Source organism: Chenopodium quinoa, unplaced genomic scaffold, assembly GCF_001683475.1.
Source record: "Chenopodium quinoa cultivar QQ74 unplaced genomic scaffold, ASM168347v1, whole genome shotgun sequence".
Taxonomy (NCBI): domain Eukaryota; kingdom Viridiplantae; phylum Streptophyta; class Magnoliopsida; order Caryophyllales; family Amaranthaceae; genus Chenopodium; species Chenopodium quinoa.
The window spans coordinates 1818628-1834683 of NW_018745082.1; the positions used below are offsets into that span (position 1 = coordinate 1818628).

The following is a 16056-nucleotide window of genomic DNA, read 5'->3' on the forward strand; positions in this document are numbered from 1 at the left end:
GTACTCATCACTGGGTTTGGTTTTGGGGAGACACAAATGGGTGTCTAGATTAAGCTGTTCATATTAAAGGTTAGATGAAAATTGAACCAATTAGAACAAGAAAGAGAAAGGGGAGATAGAATTGTACTTGTAGATCAACAATTCTGTTACAAATCAGACAATAATGCTACTAACAATATAAAAAATCAACCCAAAAAAACGATACATCACTCAAATTTAACCCAAAAAAAAAACCACTACACCTCTTAATTGAAGCAAGCAACACTGCCCAATTTCAAACTTGTTTTTTGCAACCACCCCCAACCCAAAATGTGATCTAGAGACCAAATTATTAGCGTCCACATTGAACATGATAATACCTTTAGGGGAGATCCAACCTGATGCAGAAGGGTAGTCATGAGCTGCAGTTCTAAAGAATACTTTGTGTGAACTATGGTAAATGTTATGTTTTCAAAGATGAATTTGTTCCTGTAGAACCAAATAGCACACATCATAACAAGTATAGATGCGAGTCAAGAAGGATTATTACAGCAAGAATAGGAGGAGTTTTCCCTGAAGAAGCAGGTTCGAAGCCACATCCTTCCTTTATCCCCTGCCATAAGAAAATTTCGGAAGATTCAAGCCTTAAAGGCATAGAGCATATAAGTCTTATGATCTAGTACATTGAAAGTGTAAGAATCAACACGTGACAACAATCATCATGATACTTGCACAGAAGCTAAACAGAGCAAAAATTCTCCAAGCTCGTAAAATTAAGGTTCAATACTAAGACTTACTCAATTGCATTAACTTTAAATATTAATAGAAACCATATATAATAAGCCTCGAAAAATTAAACATGTATATGTTTGTAAAATTATTATAATAGCATGCAATTAGAACAACTATAGTTGAAATAAAAAAATAATTCCTAAGCATAGCTAGAAACCAACACTGAAAAATACACAAAAAAAAATATATAATACCCACAAAATAATTCCTAAGCAAATAATTTACGCTAGGTAATTGTATATCAATTGCTTCCATACTCAAATTAAATTCAACTCTGCCAAACGCCATTAACAAAATTTCAACATAATTAAACCATAATTCCTTAATACATAACCCATAATTCCTTAATTAATAACCCATAATTAACCAAAGAATTCTTCAAACAATTAAACAGATAAATCAAGTACCAATTACTGATAAATAACACAAATGAAATAAACAAATGGTAAAATTGCAAGAATCAAGAAAATTGAAAAAAGAAAAAAGAAAGCATACGAAGAGAAGCAAACAGGATAAGCAAACGAGGAGAAGCAAAGAGAACATAATCAGCTTCGAGAATTCCGACTAAAAGCTTCAACGATGGGAGGGTAAGCAGGGGAGGACCTATTAAGGGTCCAGGATGGCACTGCCTCCCCTCCCCCCCCCCCCCCCCCCCCCGAAAATAATTTTTTTTATTTACTTAGATAACTGTATAAATTTATAAATTAAATACAATTTTAATGTAATAAATAACATTAATTTAGCTTTGTCACGGTAATAATGCATTTATTTTATGCAAGAAGTCTTAGGTTCAAGCCTTCGCATAAGAATTTTTTTAGTTTTTATATTTAGTGCCCCTCCACACTAATTATTCCACATCCGCCACTGTAAGTACTGTCAACCTCAAGATTAGTGTTGATTATCGCCAATGGCGAAATAACGATGTAATTGATTTTTCATTGTTTGTATTGATTCTGAACTTATCGTCATCGCTGAATTCATTCAAAAATTAAAAATCTCATAATTGAAAGTTTGGGCTTTAGAATTTGATTGTGGGGGAGGAGGGGGAGAGAGAAAGTACCTGCTCAGAGGAGGCCTTTGTTGTAGGGATCCACAAATGGGGGCGAAACTGATTATTGGTTTCACCTGAACCTGCATTACGAAGAAAAAAAATGATCTGATGAAAACCATTAATCTCCCAAATCCTTACTAATTAAAACAACAAAAAGGCAGAAAATAGAATATAAAAAACAAAAATCTTGATCATAGATTATAAATAGATAGGAACGGAGAATGATTCAGAACGTTTTGCGATCCTAAATCACTCTTGTAACGCCGATACCTGCAAACTAGCGTTAGTTAAACAGATAAAAGAGTTATGAAACGCGTATCTTGCACCATTGAGCACAGGTCTCTGAAAGTAACCAATTTGATGCCGTTTTACTGTTTTGATGACCTCCTGCCAAGAGAATGTCATCCTACTTGAAAACTGCTACGCTTGTAACTGTCTCCAATATCGAAGATTGTTTCGCTTGAAACGATCCTCTTCCACTTTGTGACCATCTTCCACAACTTAGGGAACACGATCGAAGACAACTTCGCTTGAAATCACCTTCAGTTGTTTGTGACAACTCTCCTCAATCTAGGGAACGCTGCCGAAGATATCCTTGCTTGAAGCTATCCTCATTTGTTGCGATAATTTTCCAAAGGAAATTATCGAAGATCTCCGCTTGTTGATCTTTAAAAAGCTCGCTTGAACTTTGCTTCCGCTATGCCTGTACGTCGGCGCTTTTGCTGCTTGTGAACCATTATGTCGGTGCCTTTTCGAATGAACCAGTATGTCGGTGCCTTTTGCGATGAACCAGTACGTCGGTGCCTTTTGCGATGAGCCAATGCTTAGGCGCTTTAAGCTAAGTGAGACGATCTTTCATCAGGTCGATCACTTTGTGTAATCAAGCCGATTACTAAAAATCGTGTCAAATTTCTTAGAGGGACTAACTGGCGTACCAAGGAACCCAAAATATATTGCAAAAGGTTAGAACAACCGTACTAAGTGGCTGAACATTCTGACGCCGCTGAAATAACATCAGCGCCACTTAACTGGCTGTAGCGCCAGACGCTGGAGCTAGCGCCAAGCGCTAAAGTCAACGACTGACGCCAAGGTCTGACGCTTGGCGCTAGAGTCGGGTTTTCCTTAAATACCCTTCTCTTCTTCATTTCCGCTGCTGCTCGTCGCGTTTTGGCTTGGAGAATTCTCAGAACTTCAATTCACTCCTTCTTGCTCGTTTCTCAACCAAATCCGCTCAAATTTGTTGCAAATCAAAGCTTATTCCATCCATTTTCCCGATCTATGTAAGTTTTTCTTCAAACTTACACCGGTTTTAATGAATTTTGTATGTGTTTATTCACAAATTTCTTGAAAATTCAAAACTTAGAATGCTTAATTCTCTTTGTTTGTCAAATTTTATGCAATGAAATTTCTTGATTATGTTTATATATTGCTTTGGGAGTAATTTTAGACTTGTTTGACTCAATTTGGTGAAGAAATGAACAAATTGCCATTGTTGAACCTCTTAAGGTCGGGAATACAATGTGGCTTGTTCTTGATGTTTTTGCTAGCAATTCTTGTCCAATTTATCACAATAACTACTATAGTATTGCAAGAAATTTTTTGATTGCTTGAAAAATGTTGTTATGCTCAATTTGAATTTGTGCTCTGTTTTAGTACTACGTACTCTATTTTTTTTACGAACATAGTATCATGCGGCTAGGCGAACCTTAGATACTATAGAACCTTAATTTATGGTAATTCTGCACAATGTAGCATGGCTAGACAACGAGGTTCCAGTTCACGGTCCCGAGACGTTCGACGAGAGCATGAGCCCCTAGAGGACGATGCCGAGCCGTCCACTTCGCTTGGTCGACTCCCTGAGTGGGATGAGCGGACCTTGTATTTTTCTCCCGTCCACCACATATCTGAGAGGGTGAGACGGGGCATCACTGTTGGGAGGACGCGCTGTCATGGTTCCGGATATGACGGCTTGGGTGATCTGTACAAGATGTACATCGCCAGAGACGATCAGACGAGACTTCTATGGGAGTCTTGTGGTCTTACTGCGCTGTTTGAGACCTCACATGCAATGGTTGCCTCCAGCGGGGGTCACCATGTAGTTCGTGCTCTGGTGGAGTTCTTTTGGGACACCACCAACACTTTCCACTTTCCCTGGGGTGAGATGATGGTCACTCCTACGGACTTCAGTTTCATCACATGACTGGATTTTAGGTCCGTGCCACTGCCGTTCGATAGCGGGATCGACGTCTTTTCTCCTGAGGCCGAGGAGCTATTGGGTTCGATTGCTATTCGGGCTCGAGCAGAGTTAGAGTCGACTCAGTTCAGCGCTAGGGGGATTCGCCGCTCGACTCTAGCAGCGGCTTTCGACGGTGGTGCGACAACCCGAGAGCAACGGGTCCGCATCTTTGCACTTATCTTGCTGTCAGGGACGTTCTCCCCTGACAAGTGTAGTAGGGCGCTGCTTTACTACCTTCCTTCCGTCCGCGATCTACACCGGATCGGGACTTATGACAGGGGAAGCTTGGCCTACGCTGATTTCATTCGAGCGCTGTGGGACTGGTGTCGACATCGGTCCTTTGGGTCGAATGTTGCTTTGTTCGGCTTTCGTAGGGTCGTAGAGGTAAACCTTATTCCCTATAAAGTTTAGCTCTACATTTTAGTTAGCATTTGCTGATAACTTTAGTTTCTTGTAGATCTAGTTCTACATGTACTTCCCCTCAGTTGCGCCTGCGAGACCGTCGCCTCGCAGGTTTCCTGTTAGTGCTTCCTGGGACAGCCGCCGTGTGGGGATGTCCACTGCCTATGTCCAAGATTGGATCATCTCGGTATGATTCTTTTCTTACTTGTCATTTTGTGATGCCTTAGATAGATTCTTGCCTGATTGACGCTCTTTGCAGTAGCCTGAGGTGTTATACCGACCGTGGGTCGACCTAGCAGTCCCTGGGTTAACCGCGCAATATTCTGTTGAGCGTCACTATTTCTTAGGGACCTATGGAGCGACTGCTTACCTTGGAGAGAGGGTTGCTATTCAACATTCCTCCGATACCTTTGTCGTTCTTTCTCCTCCACCACGTTACATATTTAACGCCACGAGGTTGGTGAGCACGTCAGATGGGACTGATACCCCTTGGCGATCTTACACGATCCCTGGGCGATGCTATGGGGAGGAGCTACTGCCGTTGTTAGCTCCAGTTCCTGTATCTGCCGAGGATGTGGCGGTACAATTTTAGCTTTTATATTTCATTAAGTAGCCCCCAAGTAATGCTTTACTGATTCTGTTTTGCCTTGTCAAGACGATACTGCTGAGTTCGTGCCACCCCGTATGTCTATCCATTAGTAGGGGACATATGGGCCGATTGAGGAGATGATTCCTCCGGCTCCTGAGGACGAGCGCTTTGTGTTGCGGTCGATTCCTCGGCACCAGACTCGGGTAAGATTTTTTATTTGCAACCTTTGTCCATATATGTTATGCATGTTTACTGACTTATTTCTTTGACAGTTCTCACGCGAGGTGGTTTCGGCGATGGCACGATGCATAGATGCCTTTCGGAGCCAGCTTGTCCGGATGAGGAACGTGGCTACCTGACGTCGAGCCAACGCTATTCAGGAGGTAGTCTTCCCTTCATATGTTCTTGTATTACCGCTTCATTTTGCCTGTTTCTGATTTTAATTTAATTTTTGCAGGGTCAGCCCATTCCTTCTCGTACCCATACGAGACCTGAGGTGCGGAGGGATCCGGCGAGGTCTAGCTCGAGACGTCGCCGCACTACTTCGGGAGGTCGGGGTGGTCGTTCTGAGGCTGCCCGTACCGAGGCAGTAGAGGGCTTAGGTTCTTCCTCTGAGGGTGCACATGCTGCGCCGGTAGGCCAGGGAGAGGCTACCTCGGCTCTTAGAGCTGGTGGGATGTATGAGGTTGGCTCGTCATCGTAGCAGCCTCCGCAGCCTCAGCCTCAGGTTGATCTTGGGTGGACGGGTGCTGTGTTGAGATTTCCTCCTTCCGCGGAGACCGGAGCTGATGCTGGAGCTGGTCGGTGCTGGTGGAGGGGTTACTCCTCGCACAACGGAGTTTTATGCGATGATGGGTTTATGTCCCCCGGCGCCGTAGTTTGTTCCTGTGAGTTTTATTATTTATTTTGACTTTGCATAGAACTTTACCTTTTAGTTAGACTCATTTTTTAGACATGTTTGTTTATACATACTATTATGAGTTTGTTTTATTTATCATATTTTTTCATTTTTTATTATTATTATTATGTGCATGTTTGTGTGTGCAAGAAAATGTGACAAATAATTTTTGCGCAAAAATTCCGTCATTTTTATTATTGATGGAGGGTATCCGACTTTCTCCCCTAAAAAGAAAAAATGAAAAAAACGGAAAAGTTAAATAAAATATTGAATTTATAAAAACTTGAAAATTAGGCTAAATAAAAAATCCAAAAAATAATATAATTAATAAGATAGCTATATTAATTTAAAGAGAAAAATAAACGAATATTTAGAAAAAGATAAGGAAGCCGTAAAGTCATTAGCACACTCGAATTAAGGTAAAAAAGCGGTTTTTAGAAAGCGCATACGATGAGGATAATTGGCGCTAGTTGGCGCCACGCGTTTTGGTGTAGCGCCAGGCGCTACACTTAGCGTTTGGCGCCAGGCTCTAGCGTCAGGCGCCAATAGTAGTGTCTGGCGCTAAATAGTGCTGACTCCGAATCCTTCCCAGATTAAAACTGCTCTGATTTTGTGCATAAATAGCCCCCTGTCCAGCCGATTCTCTTCATAATTTCAGCAGATAAAATATTTCTTAGCTTTTAGAAAAATAATATCATGTCTCTAGTCACCAAGAGTTTCACCAACTACACCCATAAATGGTGTCGGTCTCTTAATGCCAAAGAAAGAAAAGAATTAGATGTGTTTCACTTGGGGGGTATTTATGTTATCAAAGGGGTAGATCTTGATTCAGATTTTATTCATACCGCTCTAGAATATTGGGATGTAGATACTCATTGTTTTAGAATAGGGTATGATGAAATTAGCCCTTTGCCGGAAGAATTCGGTGCTATTTTAGGTTTCCCTGCAATAGATCTTGTAGTAATCCCTAGAATAGATGCATATTATTATAAGGATTTTGAACGCTTCTTCAATTTAAAAGACAGGGATCTATCAAAAATAGTAGATGGTAATATAGTTAATTTAAAAGAATTTTCTCGCCATTATTTTGATAGACCTTACTCCGAATCTTTCCATGTTTATAGAAGAAGGGCTTTCTTCTTTTGTATGTTTAATCAATTTTTTCTTACTAGTGGTAAAAATAATGAGGGTCAATCAATTATATCCACTATATTAGAACAAATTGAATCAGGGAGAAATCCAATGCCTTTAATAGTTGGAGAGACTATGCTTAGTCTTGATGAATTAAAGAGGAATTCAAAAGCACCTTTTCGGGGCTCTCCAATTTTATTACAGGTAGAAAAATAATATTTTCAATTACAGAAATCAAAAATATATTTTTGTATAGTAATAATAATTTATTTGCATTGCAAATATTTTTTTAGATGTGGCTAATGGAAAGACTGGAGTTAATTAGCCCTCCGGACAACATTGAGAAGTACACTCCAAATTGCTTCGTGAGGAGGAAGAAACGCTTCTCTAAGATGGGGCGCCATGAATGGAAGAAGGTCTTCGAATCTTGCGATTTTGCCATCAAGTGGGTCATCCCTTGGTGGAAAATATAAAGGATGGTTGGTGTCAACAAGCAACCTTTCTGCCATCTTCCAAGCTTGTCCCTTATGACTTTTTATTATCCCTGCAGGGTAAAAAGACAATACGGCCTACTTCAGACTATTCCTTCCGAATATCTTCGTCTCCGTACGAGTTCCCTGTCTCCCAGGAAGTAGACAAATTTGATGCTTATTGGAGCGCTAGACCTTTATGGGAGGTAATTACCCAAAAGGTTCCCCCTTCCTTGTCCAATAATGTGAAAAGGTGGTTCCTGAAGAAACCTTCAAAGGACGTGAAGAAAAATCAGAGAAAAACTGATGTGAAGAGTCGTCTAGGTGACAAGGTGATTCCTGTTAAGGAACGCTTAGGTGAAAGAATTGAGTTCAAAACACCTGCAATGCCTAGGAAGAAGAGTACTGCAAAAGATAAGGGAAAAAGGAAAGCTGACACCACAGAAAAGAAAGCTTGGGTAGAAAAGAAGCATGGAGTCCTAGCTGACGGGGAAACTATTTACTCGAAGATTGAATGTAGGTCCTCTAAAGGATGCCTACTAGCTAAAGTTATCGATGAGGAGGAAGAAGCAGACAAAAATTGGAAAAGGGCTAAGAAAGAGAAAGAAGATTAAGAGCATTGCTTAATTTCCAATTATTAGACTTAGTTTATTATTATTTTTTTATTCAAAGTTAATTTATTTAAGCTTTATTTAAATTCCATCAATATTGTAATTTATTTTATTAATGAAATTCCAGCTTTTAATTAAATTATTACTTTAAATTTATTTTTATTAAAGCAATGAAAACCGAAAAATTAATTTTCCAGAAATTTTTCGAGTACGGAAGTCGAAAATTTTCCGAAAAACACCGAAATATTCCCAGACTGTTAACTGTAAATTGGCGCCATGATTTCGAGACTGGTGCCGGCTGCGACAGTCTGGCGTTAGGCGACGGTTGTCATCGTCTGGCACTAACGATCATTGTTTGGCGCTAGAATTTTTTCTGTGACGCGGATGTTTCGTCGATCTTCTGTCGAATTTTTAATAATTCTGGGATGCGAGGTTTTTTTTAAAAAATAAAGTGGTCGCACCCGTAAAGGGTTTCCTACGTATCCTTTCTTAAGGAATCAGGCCAGACGTAGCTCTCTTGAGTATCCTACTCAAGTAATTATGGGTAGTATTTCTTAAGTTGGTCAAGATTTGTCATGTTCGAGAACTCATTGCCATCCATATCAGTTAATTTTGTTGCACCTCCTAACAGGATTGTTTTGACAATGTAGGGTCCAGACCAATTAGGTCTAAATTTTCCCCTTGGATCTAAAACATTTTTCCTTAATGCCTTTAACACCAAGTCTCCTACTTTGATGTTTCTTGTTTTGACCTTCTCATTAAAATTCCTAGCCATACGAGTTTGGTAACAATGAGTGTGATGTAGAGCTTCTAGTCGTTTTTCATCGAGTAGAATTAACTCTTCATATCTTGCCCTAGTCCATTCAACTTCATCGAGTTTGCTCTCTAACGCGATGCGTAGAGATGGAATTTTTAGTTCGACGGGTTGTATGGCATCCATTCCATATACCAAGGAAAATGGTGTATTTCCTGTTGATGTGCAAATTGACGTGCGATAACCCCACAATGCGAAGTGAAGTTTGTCAGGCTAATCCTTATAATTTTCCGTCATTTTCTCGATGATAGTCTTTAGATTCTTATTAGCTGCCTCGACTGCTCCATTTTCTTGAGACCTATAAGGGGAAGAATGATGATGTTGAATGCCATATTTTTGTAACAATTCTTCACATTCGTCTTGAAAGTGAGTTCCATTGTCAATTATCATTTTATGTGGAACTCCATATCGACAAAAAATATTTCTCTCGATAAAGAGTGCTACATGTTCTGCAGTGAGTTTAGCATATGATTGCACTTTGACCCACTTTGTGAAGTAATCAATTGCCACTAGGATATATTCATGGTCTCCTATTCCTAGGGGAGTGATTTTGCCAATGATGTCAATTCCCCACGTAGAGAACGGCCATGGCGACGTGTAGGTGTAGAGCAAGGATGGAGGAACATGTTGTAAATTGGCATAGATTTGGCACTTAGGGCATCTTTTTACGTATTGATGGCAATCCCTATTCATTGTAGTCCAATAATATCCTTCTCGCATTATCTTTTGGACTAACATTTTGCCATTTATGTGAGTGCCACAGATTCCTTCGTGGACTATCCTCATTGCTCTGTGTGCATCCTTTTTTCCCATACATAAGAGAGCTCGACCTTTAGGTACCCTTTTATGTAGCTCGTTGTCTATGAGTACATATTAGGAAGCCAAGAGTCTTAATGCTCGTTTTACTCTTTTATCAGCATGGGGAGGGTATTTGTCTTGGACTACTTCATCATCTTCTATAGCCTGAATATATGCCGGTTTGTGCCTTTTTTCTATAGTTAGAGGCATTTGCTCGATTTCCATGGGAATCCTAACCATCGAGGCTAGTCTTGCCAAGGCATCAGCAAATTAATTTTCTTCCCTAGGTAGATATGTGTATTCTACCTTCTCTAACTGATTAGTAAGACTTTCCAGATAGGTTTGGTAAGGGGCTAGACTTTCGCTCCTTACTTTCCACCTTTTGGATATTTGATTGATGATTAATGAAGAGTCTCCGAATATCCGTAACTTTTTTACTCCCAATACCAAAGTTGTTTCAAGCATGCTTCGTATTCAACAGCGTTGTTGGTAACGTCGAAGTCAAGCTTTATGGAAATTGGGACGTGCTCTTCTTTAAGTGATACTAGTAATACTCCAACGCCACACCCCTTTTGGTTTGAGGCTCCGTCGAAGTATAAGGTCCACGTATCATCTTCAGTGACCATTAAGTCTTCATCTGGAAACTCATTGTCTTGTATTGGCGTCGAGTCTTCTATTGGGAAGTCCGCTAGAAAGTCTGACACCACAGATCCATTGATAGCTTTTTGCGGCATAAATCTTACATCAAACTGGGCTAAATTGACTATCCATCTCGATATGCGTCCATTGAGTGTAGATTTCTCGAATAGATACTTGAGTGGATCTAATCGGGAGACTACAAAGACGTATGCACTAGCATGTAATGTCTTAGCTTGGTTGTGGCGCACACCAAGGCGAGGCACAATCTTTCAAGTGGTGTATAGCATGCTTTATATTCGAGCATTTTCTTGCTTAGATAGTAGATTGTGTTTTCTTTGCCTTTTACTTCTTGTGCTAGCATAGCTCTCATTGTCTCTTTGGTAACTGTAAAGTACAACCTAAGAGGTATTCCGGGAAGTGCTGGTGCTAATATGGGAGGATTTGCAAGATAGGCTTTGATATTTTCAAAGGATTTTTGACACTCGTCATCCCATATTACTGGTACATTTTTCTTAAGCTTCTTAAAGATTGGTTCACATATCGTTGTCAATTTTGATATGAACCTACTTATATACTACAACCGGCCAATAAATCCTCGAATCTGTTTCTCTGTTTTGGCCGGTGGCATTGACATGATTGCTTTGATTTTGGTTGGGTCTATCTCTATTCCTCTAGAGCTTATGACAGAACCCAAAAGCTTGCCTGAGGTGACTCCAAAAGCACCCTTAGATGGGTTCAACCTCATATTATATTTTCTTAGCCTTTCGAAAAAAATTCCTTAAGGCTACTTGATGGCCTGCGCGGACTTTTGATTTTACAATCATGTCGTCAACATATACTTCGACTTCTTTATGCATCATGTCATGGAGTAAGGCAGTCGCTGCACGTTGGTAAGTGGCACCCGTGTTTTTCAACCCGAATGGCATTACCGTGTAGCAGTAAGTGCCCCATGGTGTTATGAAAGTTGTTTTCTTCATGTCTTCTTCTGCCATGAGAATCTGATTATAACCTGCATATCCATCCATGAACGAGAGAAGTGCGTGATTTGCCGTGTTATCTACCAGAATGTAGATGTGTGGTAAAGGGAATTCGTCCTTTGGACTTGCCTTATTTAGATCTCAATAGTCGACACACATTCTTACCCTTCCATCTTTTTTCGGAACTAGGACGACGTTGGCGACCCATTCAGGGTATTTAGATACTGTAGGGAATATTTCAAGCGTTAACCCCTAGCTTGAACCCCACTGTAATCATACACTAAAGTACGGAGGCGTCCAAAAGGGAAGAAGATAGAGCAAAAGAGTTGCCAACAAGTTTTAGGAACTTGTAAGCCGTTCACAGGGTGAAAGTTACACCCCTTAATGATCCAAGAGATCGTCAACTCCATAAGGTCTTGAACCAAATAAGGGTTCGGGGATGAAGGTACAAATCCAACCTAAAAGAGATTGAACCTGCCCTAATAATATGTCTCTACTTTATTCTGATCGTATTCATGTGCGCTTTCTGACTAACATGCAATCAATAGGATTAACCCTAAACCTGTTTAATCTATGTTGGTTGAATTTTAATGCACAAATAAAACTATTATTGGCGATCACTTAAATTTTAACCAAATTAACCCTAACAAGATTATTAAATATCTTATTAAGCGTGATTACAAGTACAAATTCTCTTTAAACATGCGTTAAAAGGTGTGATCAAGCAATAACAATAAATAAGCATCAAGCAACATAATAATCATAAATTAATTATAATAATAATCATAATTATAATCATAATTATAATCATAATTATAATCATAATTATAATCATAATTAACATAATCATGTTAAAGCATAATAATAGCAAGATCCTATGCATGATAATAACAAGATTAATAACAAATCGTAGCATGTCATTAAACAATAAAGATTAAAGCTTTAACCCTAACATGATACTAACAATCATAAATATTAGGAAAAACATAGGAAGCATCATAACAATCATATTTGATATAAAAGTTACCCTAGACATGATACTAGGAAACAAAATAACAATATAAGCATAATTTCTATATCATAATATCAATTAAACCATTAAAGTAATTACTTGAATGCCTCGTACCTCTTTCTAATAACAAAATACACACGTTAGTAACTTCAAGGAAAATAAAAACGAACAATTAAATTAAATAATTGAAAGAGAGATTTGGGACTAAACCCTCAGAAATTAAACCTTTCACGTCTAGGGCGAAGGTAACTTCGAATATGGCTAGGTGTATCTAAGTCTTGCGAATGCGGAATTTTGTATTTGAGAGAAGGTTAGTTTAGAAAAGAGAGAGAGATAATAATCAAGAAAATCTTGATGAGATTTGGTGAATCAAAACGGAGTTTTTAGGAAGCTATTTATAGAGAAAATCAGCCAAAAAGATAAAACATCAAAAACAGAGTTTTGACGTGCAAAACCTGGTTAGCGCCAAACGCTAACATTAGCGCCATGCACTAAGGCTAGCGCCAAGCGTAGCGTCAGGCGCTACAGCTGGCGTTTGGCGATGACTTAGAGATTAACGCGTTTTCTTAAAATCAGATAGAAATTGCTGTACAGGAGGATAAAATCGTATTTTCCTCAAAAACGTTCTTTTATTCTGATAAAAACTCTAAAAAGTCAACAAAATTTAATTTATCAATGCTAATTAAATTAGGAATGAAAAGAACCTTCTAGAAAAATCTAGAAGACTAAAATCATTCCTAATTGCAATAGAAATGATAAATCCACATTAGGCCCTCCTCTAGATCATTGGGCTGCATATAAGGCTCAAACCAGGCCCAGTTAAGTAATTTGGCCATAACTTCCTCAATATTCATCGGAATTGGGCTTATAATATATCGTTGGAAAGCTTTTTTCAAGCCCTATCCAACTACACTATTATTGTAACCATATCATGGACCAACCAAAGTGTATTGACTGTTTTCTTAAAATAGGTTTTCAAAAACAGAGAGAAGAGAAAAGAAATTAACCTATCCGCAACACTAAACTTTCCACACTTTCACTTCATTCGATTATGATTCGACGTGAAAGGTACTCATCACTGGGTTTGGTTTTGGGGAGACACAAATGGGTGTCTAGATTAAGCTGTTCATATTAAAGGTTAGATGAAAATTGAACCAATTAGAACAAGAAAGAGAAAGGGGAGATAGAATTGTACTTGTAGATCAACAATTCTGTTACAAATCAGACAATAATGCTACTAACAATATAAAAAATCAACCCAAAAAAACGATACATCACTCAAATTTAACCCAAAAAAAAAACCACTACACCTCTTAATTGAAGCAAGCAACACTGCCCAATTTCAAACTTGTTTTTTGCAACCACCCCCAACCCAAAATGTGATCTAGAGACCAAATTATTAGCGTCCACATTGAACATGATAATACCTTTAGGGGAGATCCAACCTGATGCAGAAGGGTAGTCATGAGCTGCAGTTCTAAAGAATACTTTGTGTGAACTATGGTAAATGTTATGTTTTCAAAGATGAATTTGTTCCTGCAGAACCAAATAGCACACATCATAACAAGTATAGATGCGAGTCAAGAAGGATTATTACAGCAAGAATAGGAGGAGTTTTCCCTGAAGAAGCAGCAGGTTCAGAAGCCACATCCTTCCTTTATCCCCTGCCATAAAAAAAATTTCGGAAGATTCAAGCCTTAAAGGCATAGAGCATATAAGTCTTATGATCTAGTACATTGAAAGTGTAAGAATCAACACGTGACAACAATCATCATGATACTTGCACAGAAGCTAAACAGAGCAAAAATTCTCCAAGCTCGTAAAATTAAGGTTCAATACTAAGACTTACTCAATTGCATTAACTTTAAATATTAATACAAACCATATATAATAAGCCTCGAAAAATTAAATATGTATATGTTTGTAAAATTATTATAATAGCATGCAATTAGAACAACTATAGTTGAAATAAAAAAAATAATCCCTAAGCATAGCTAGAAAACACTGAAAAATAAACACAAAAAAATATTATACCCACAAAATAATTCCTAAGCAAATAATTTACGCTAGGTAATTGTATATCAATTGCTTCCATACTCAAATTAAATTCAACTCTGCCAAACGCCATTAACAAAATTTCAACATAATTAACCCATAATTCCTTAATACATAACCCATAATTCCTTAATCAATAACCCATAATTAACCAAAGAATTCTTCAAACAATTAAACAGATAAATCAAGTACCAATTACTGATAAATAACACAAATGAAATAAACAAATGGTAAAATTGCAAGAATCAAGAAAATTGAAAAAAGAAAAAAGAAAGCATACGAAGAGAAGCGAACAGGAGAAGCAAACGAGGAGAAGCGAAGAGAACACAATCAGCTTCGAGAATTCTGACTAAAAGCTTCAACGACGGGAGGGTAAGCAGGGGAGGACCTATTAAGGGTCCTGGGTGGCACTGCCTCCCCCCCCCCCCACCAAAATAATTTTTTTTATTTACTTAGGTAACTGTATAAATTTATAAATTAAATACAATTTTAATGTAATAAATAACACTAATTTATCTTTGCCACAGTAATAATGCATTTATTTTATGCAAAAAGTCTTAGGTTCAAGCCTTCGCATAAGAATTTTTTTGATTTTTATATTTAGTGCTCCTCCACACTAATTATTCTACATCCGCCATTGTAAGTACTGTCAACCTCAAGATTAGTGTTGATTATCGCCAATGGCGAAATATCGATGTAATTGATTTTTCATTGTTTGTATTGATTCTGAACTTATCGTCAAAATTAAAAATCTCATAATTGAAAGTTTGGGCTTAAGAATTTGATTGTGGGGGAGGAGGGGGAGATAGAAAGTACCTGCTCAGAGGAGGCCTTTGTTGTAGGGAGCCACAAATGGGGGCGGAACTTCCTGCTCAGAGGAGGCCTTTGTTGTAGGGAGCCACAAATGGGGGCGGAACTGATTATTGGTTTCACCTGAACCTGCATTACGAAGAAAAAAAAAGACCTGATGAAAACCATCAATCTCCCAAATCCTTACTAATTAAAACAACAAAAAGGCAGAAAATAGAATATAAAAAACAAAAATCTAGATCATAGAAAAGGGGAAGAATTTCTGTAACCACCCAAAAAATCCAATTGCGGAAAAAACCCATAAATAAACAAAAATTGAATCAGTTAAATAAAAGGAAAAATCTAATATAAGAGATGAACACCAGAAATAAACAAAATTAAATCATAAATTTGTACCTCGGAAACTGCTCCAATGGAGGAGATAGCGAGTGAGAGCGGGGAGAGGAGAAACGAGAGGAGAGAGAAATATAGTGAGAGGAGAACAAGGAAGAAGACTTAAGAGTTAAGAGAGAGAAAGAAGACAACTGGCTGAGATAGCTTCCAAAAGCCAGGCCACCAAAGAAACAGAAACAATAAAGGGTAAAATTGGCAATTCATTGAATTTAGGGGCGCATAAGTAATAACACCACATGTTAGTTTTCATAAGCTACAGTATTTGGTTTTGCATTTTTATAAGGTTTAAATATGTATGTACCAAACTGACCATCAACATATTTATTTCGTTTAATTTATGTGCAAGGATTACATAAAATAATGGTATAAATACAATATCCCCTAATCCTTGCATGTGGG

At 38.3% G+C, this 16056-nt stretch overlaps 1 long non-coding RNA gene across 1 annotated transcript; it reads right to left on the bottom strand.

Annotated features, from left to right (window-relative positions):
* Positions 1 to 16056, bottom strand: LOC110709921. Its single transcript, XR_002509060.1, has 5 exons — positions 15661 to 16056; positions 15271 to 15393; positions 13827 to 14063; positions 1832 to 1902; positions 1 to 592 (listed from the first exon to the last, which is right to left on the bottom strand). It is a non-coding gene; the product is annotated as an uncharacterized LOC110709921 (long non-coding RNA).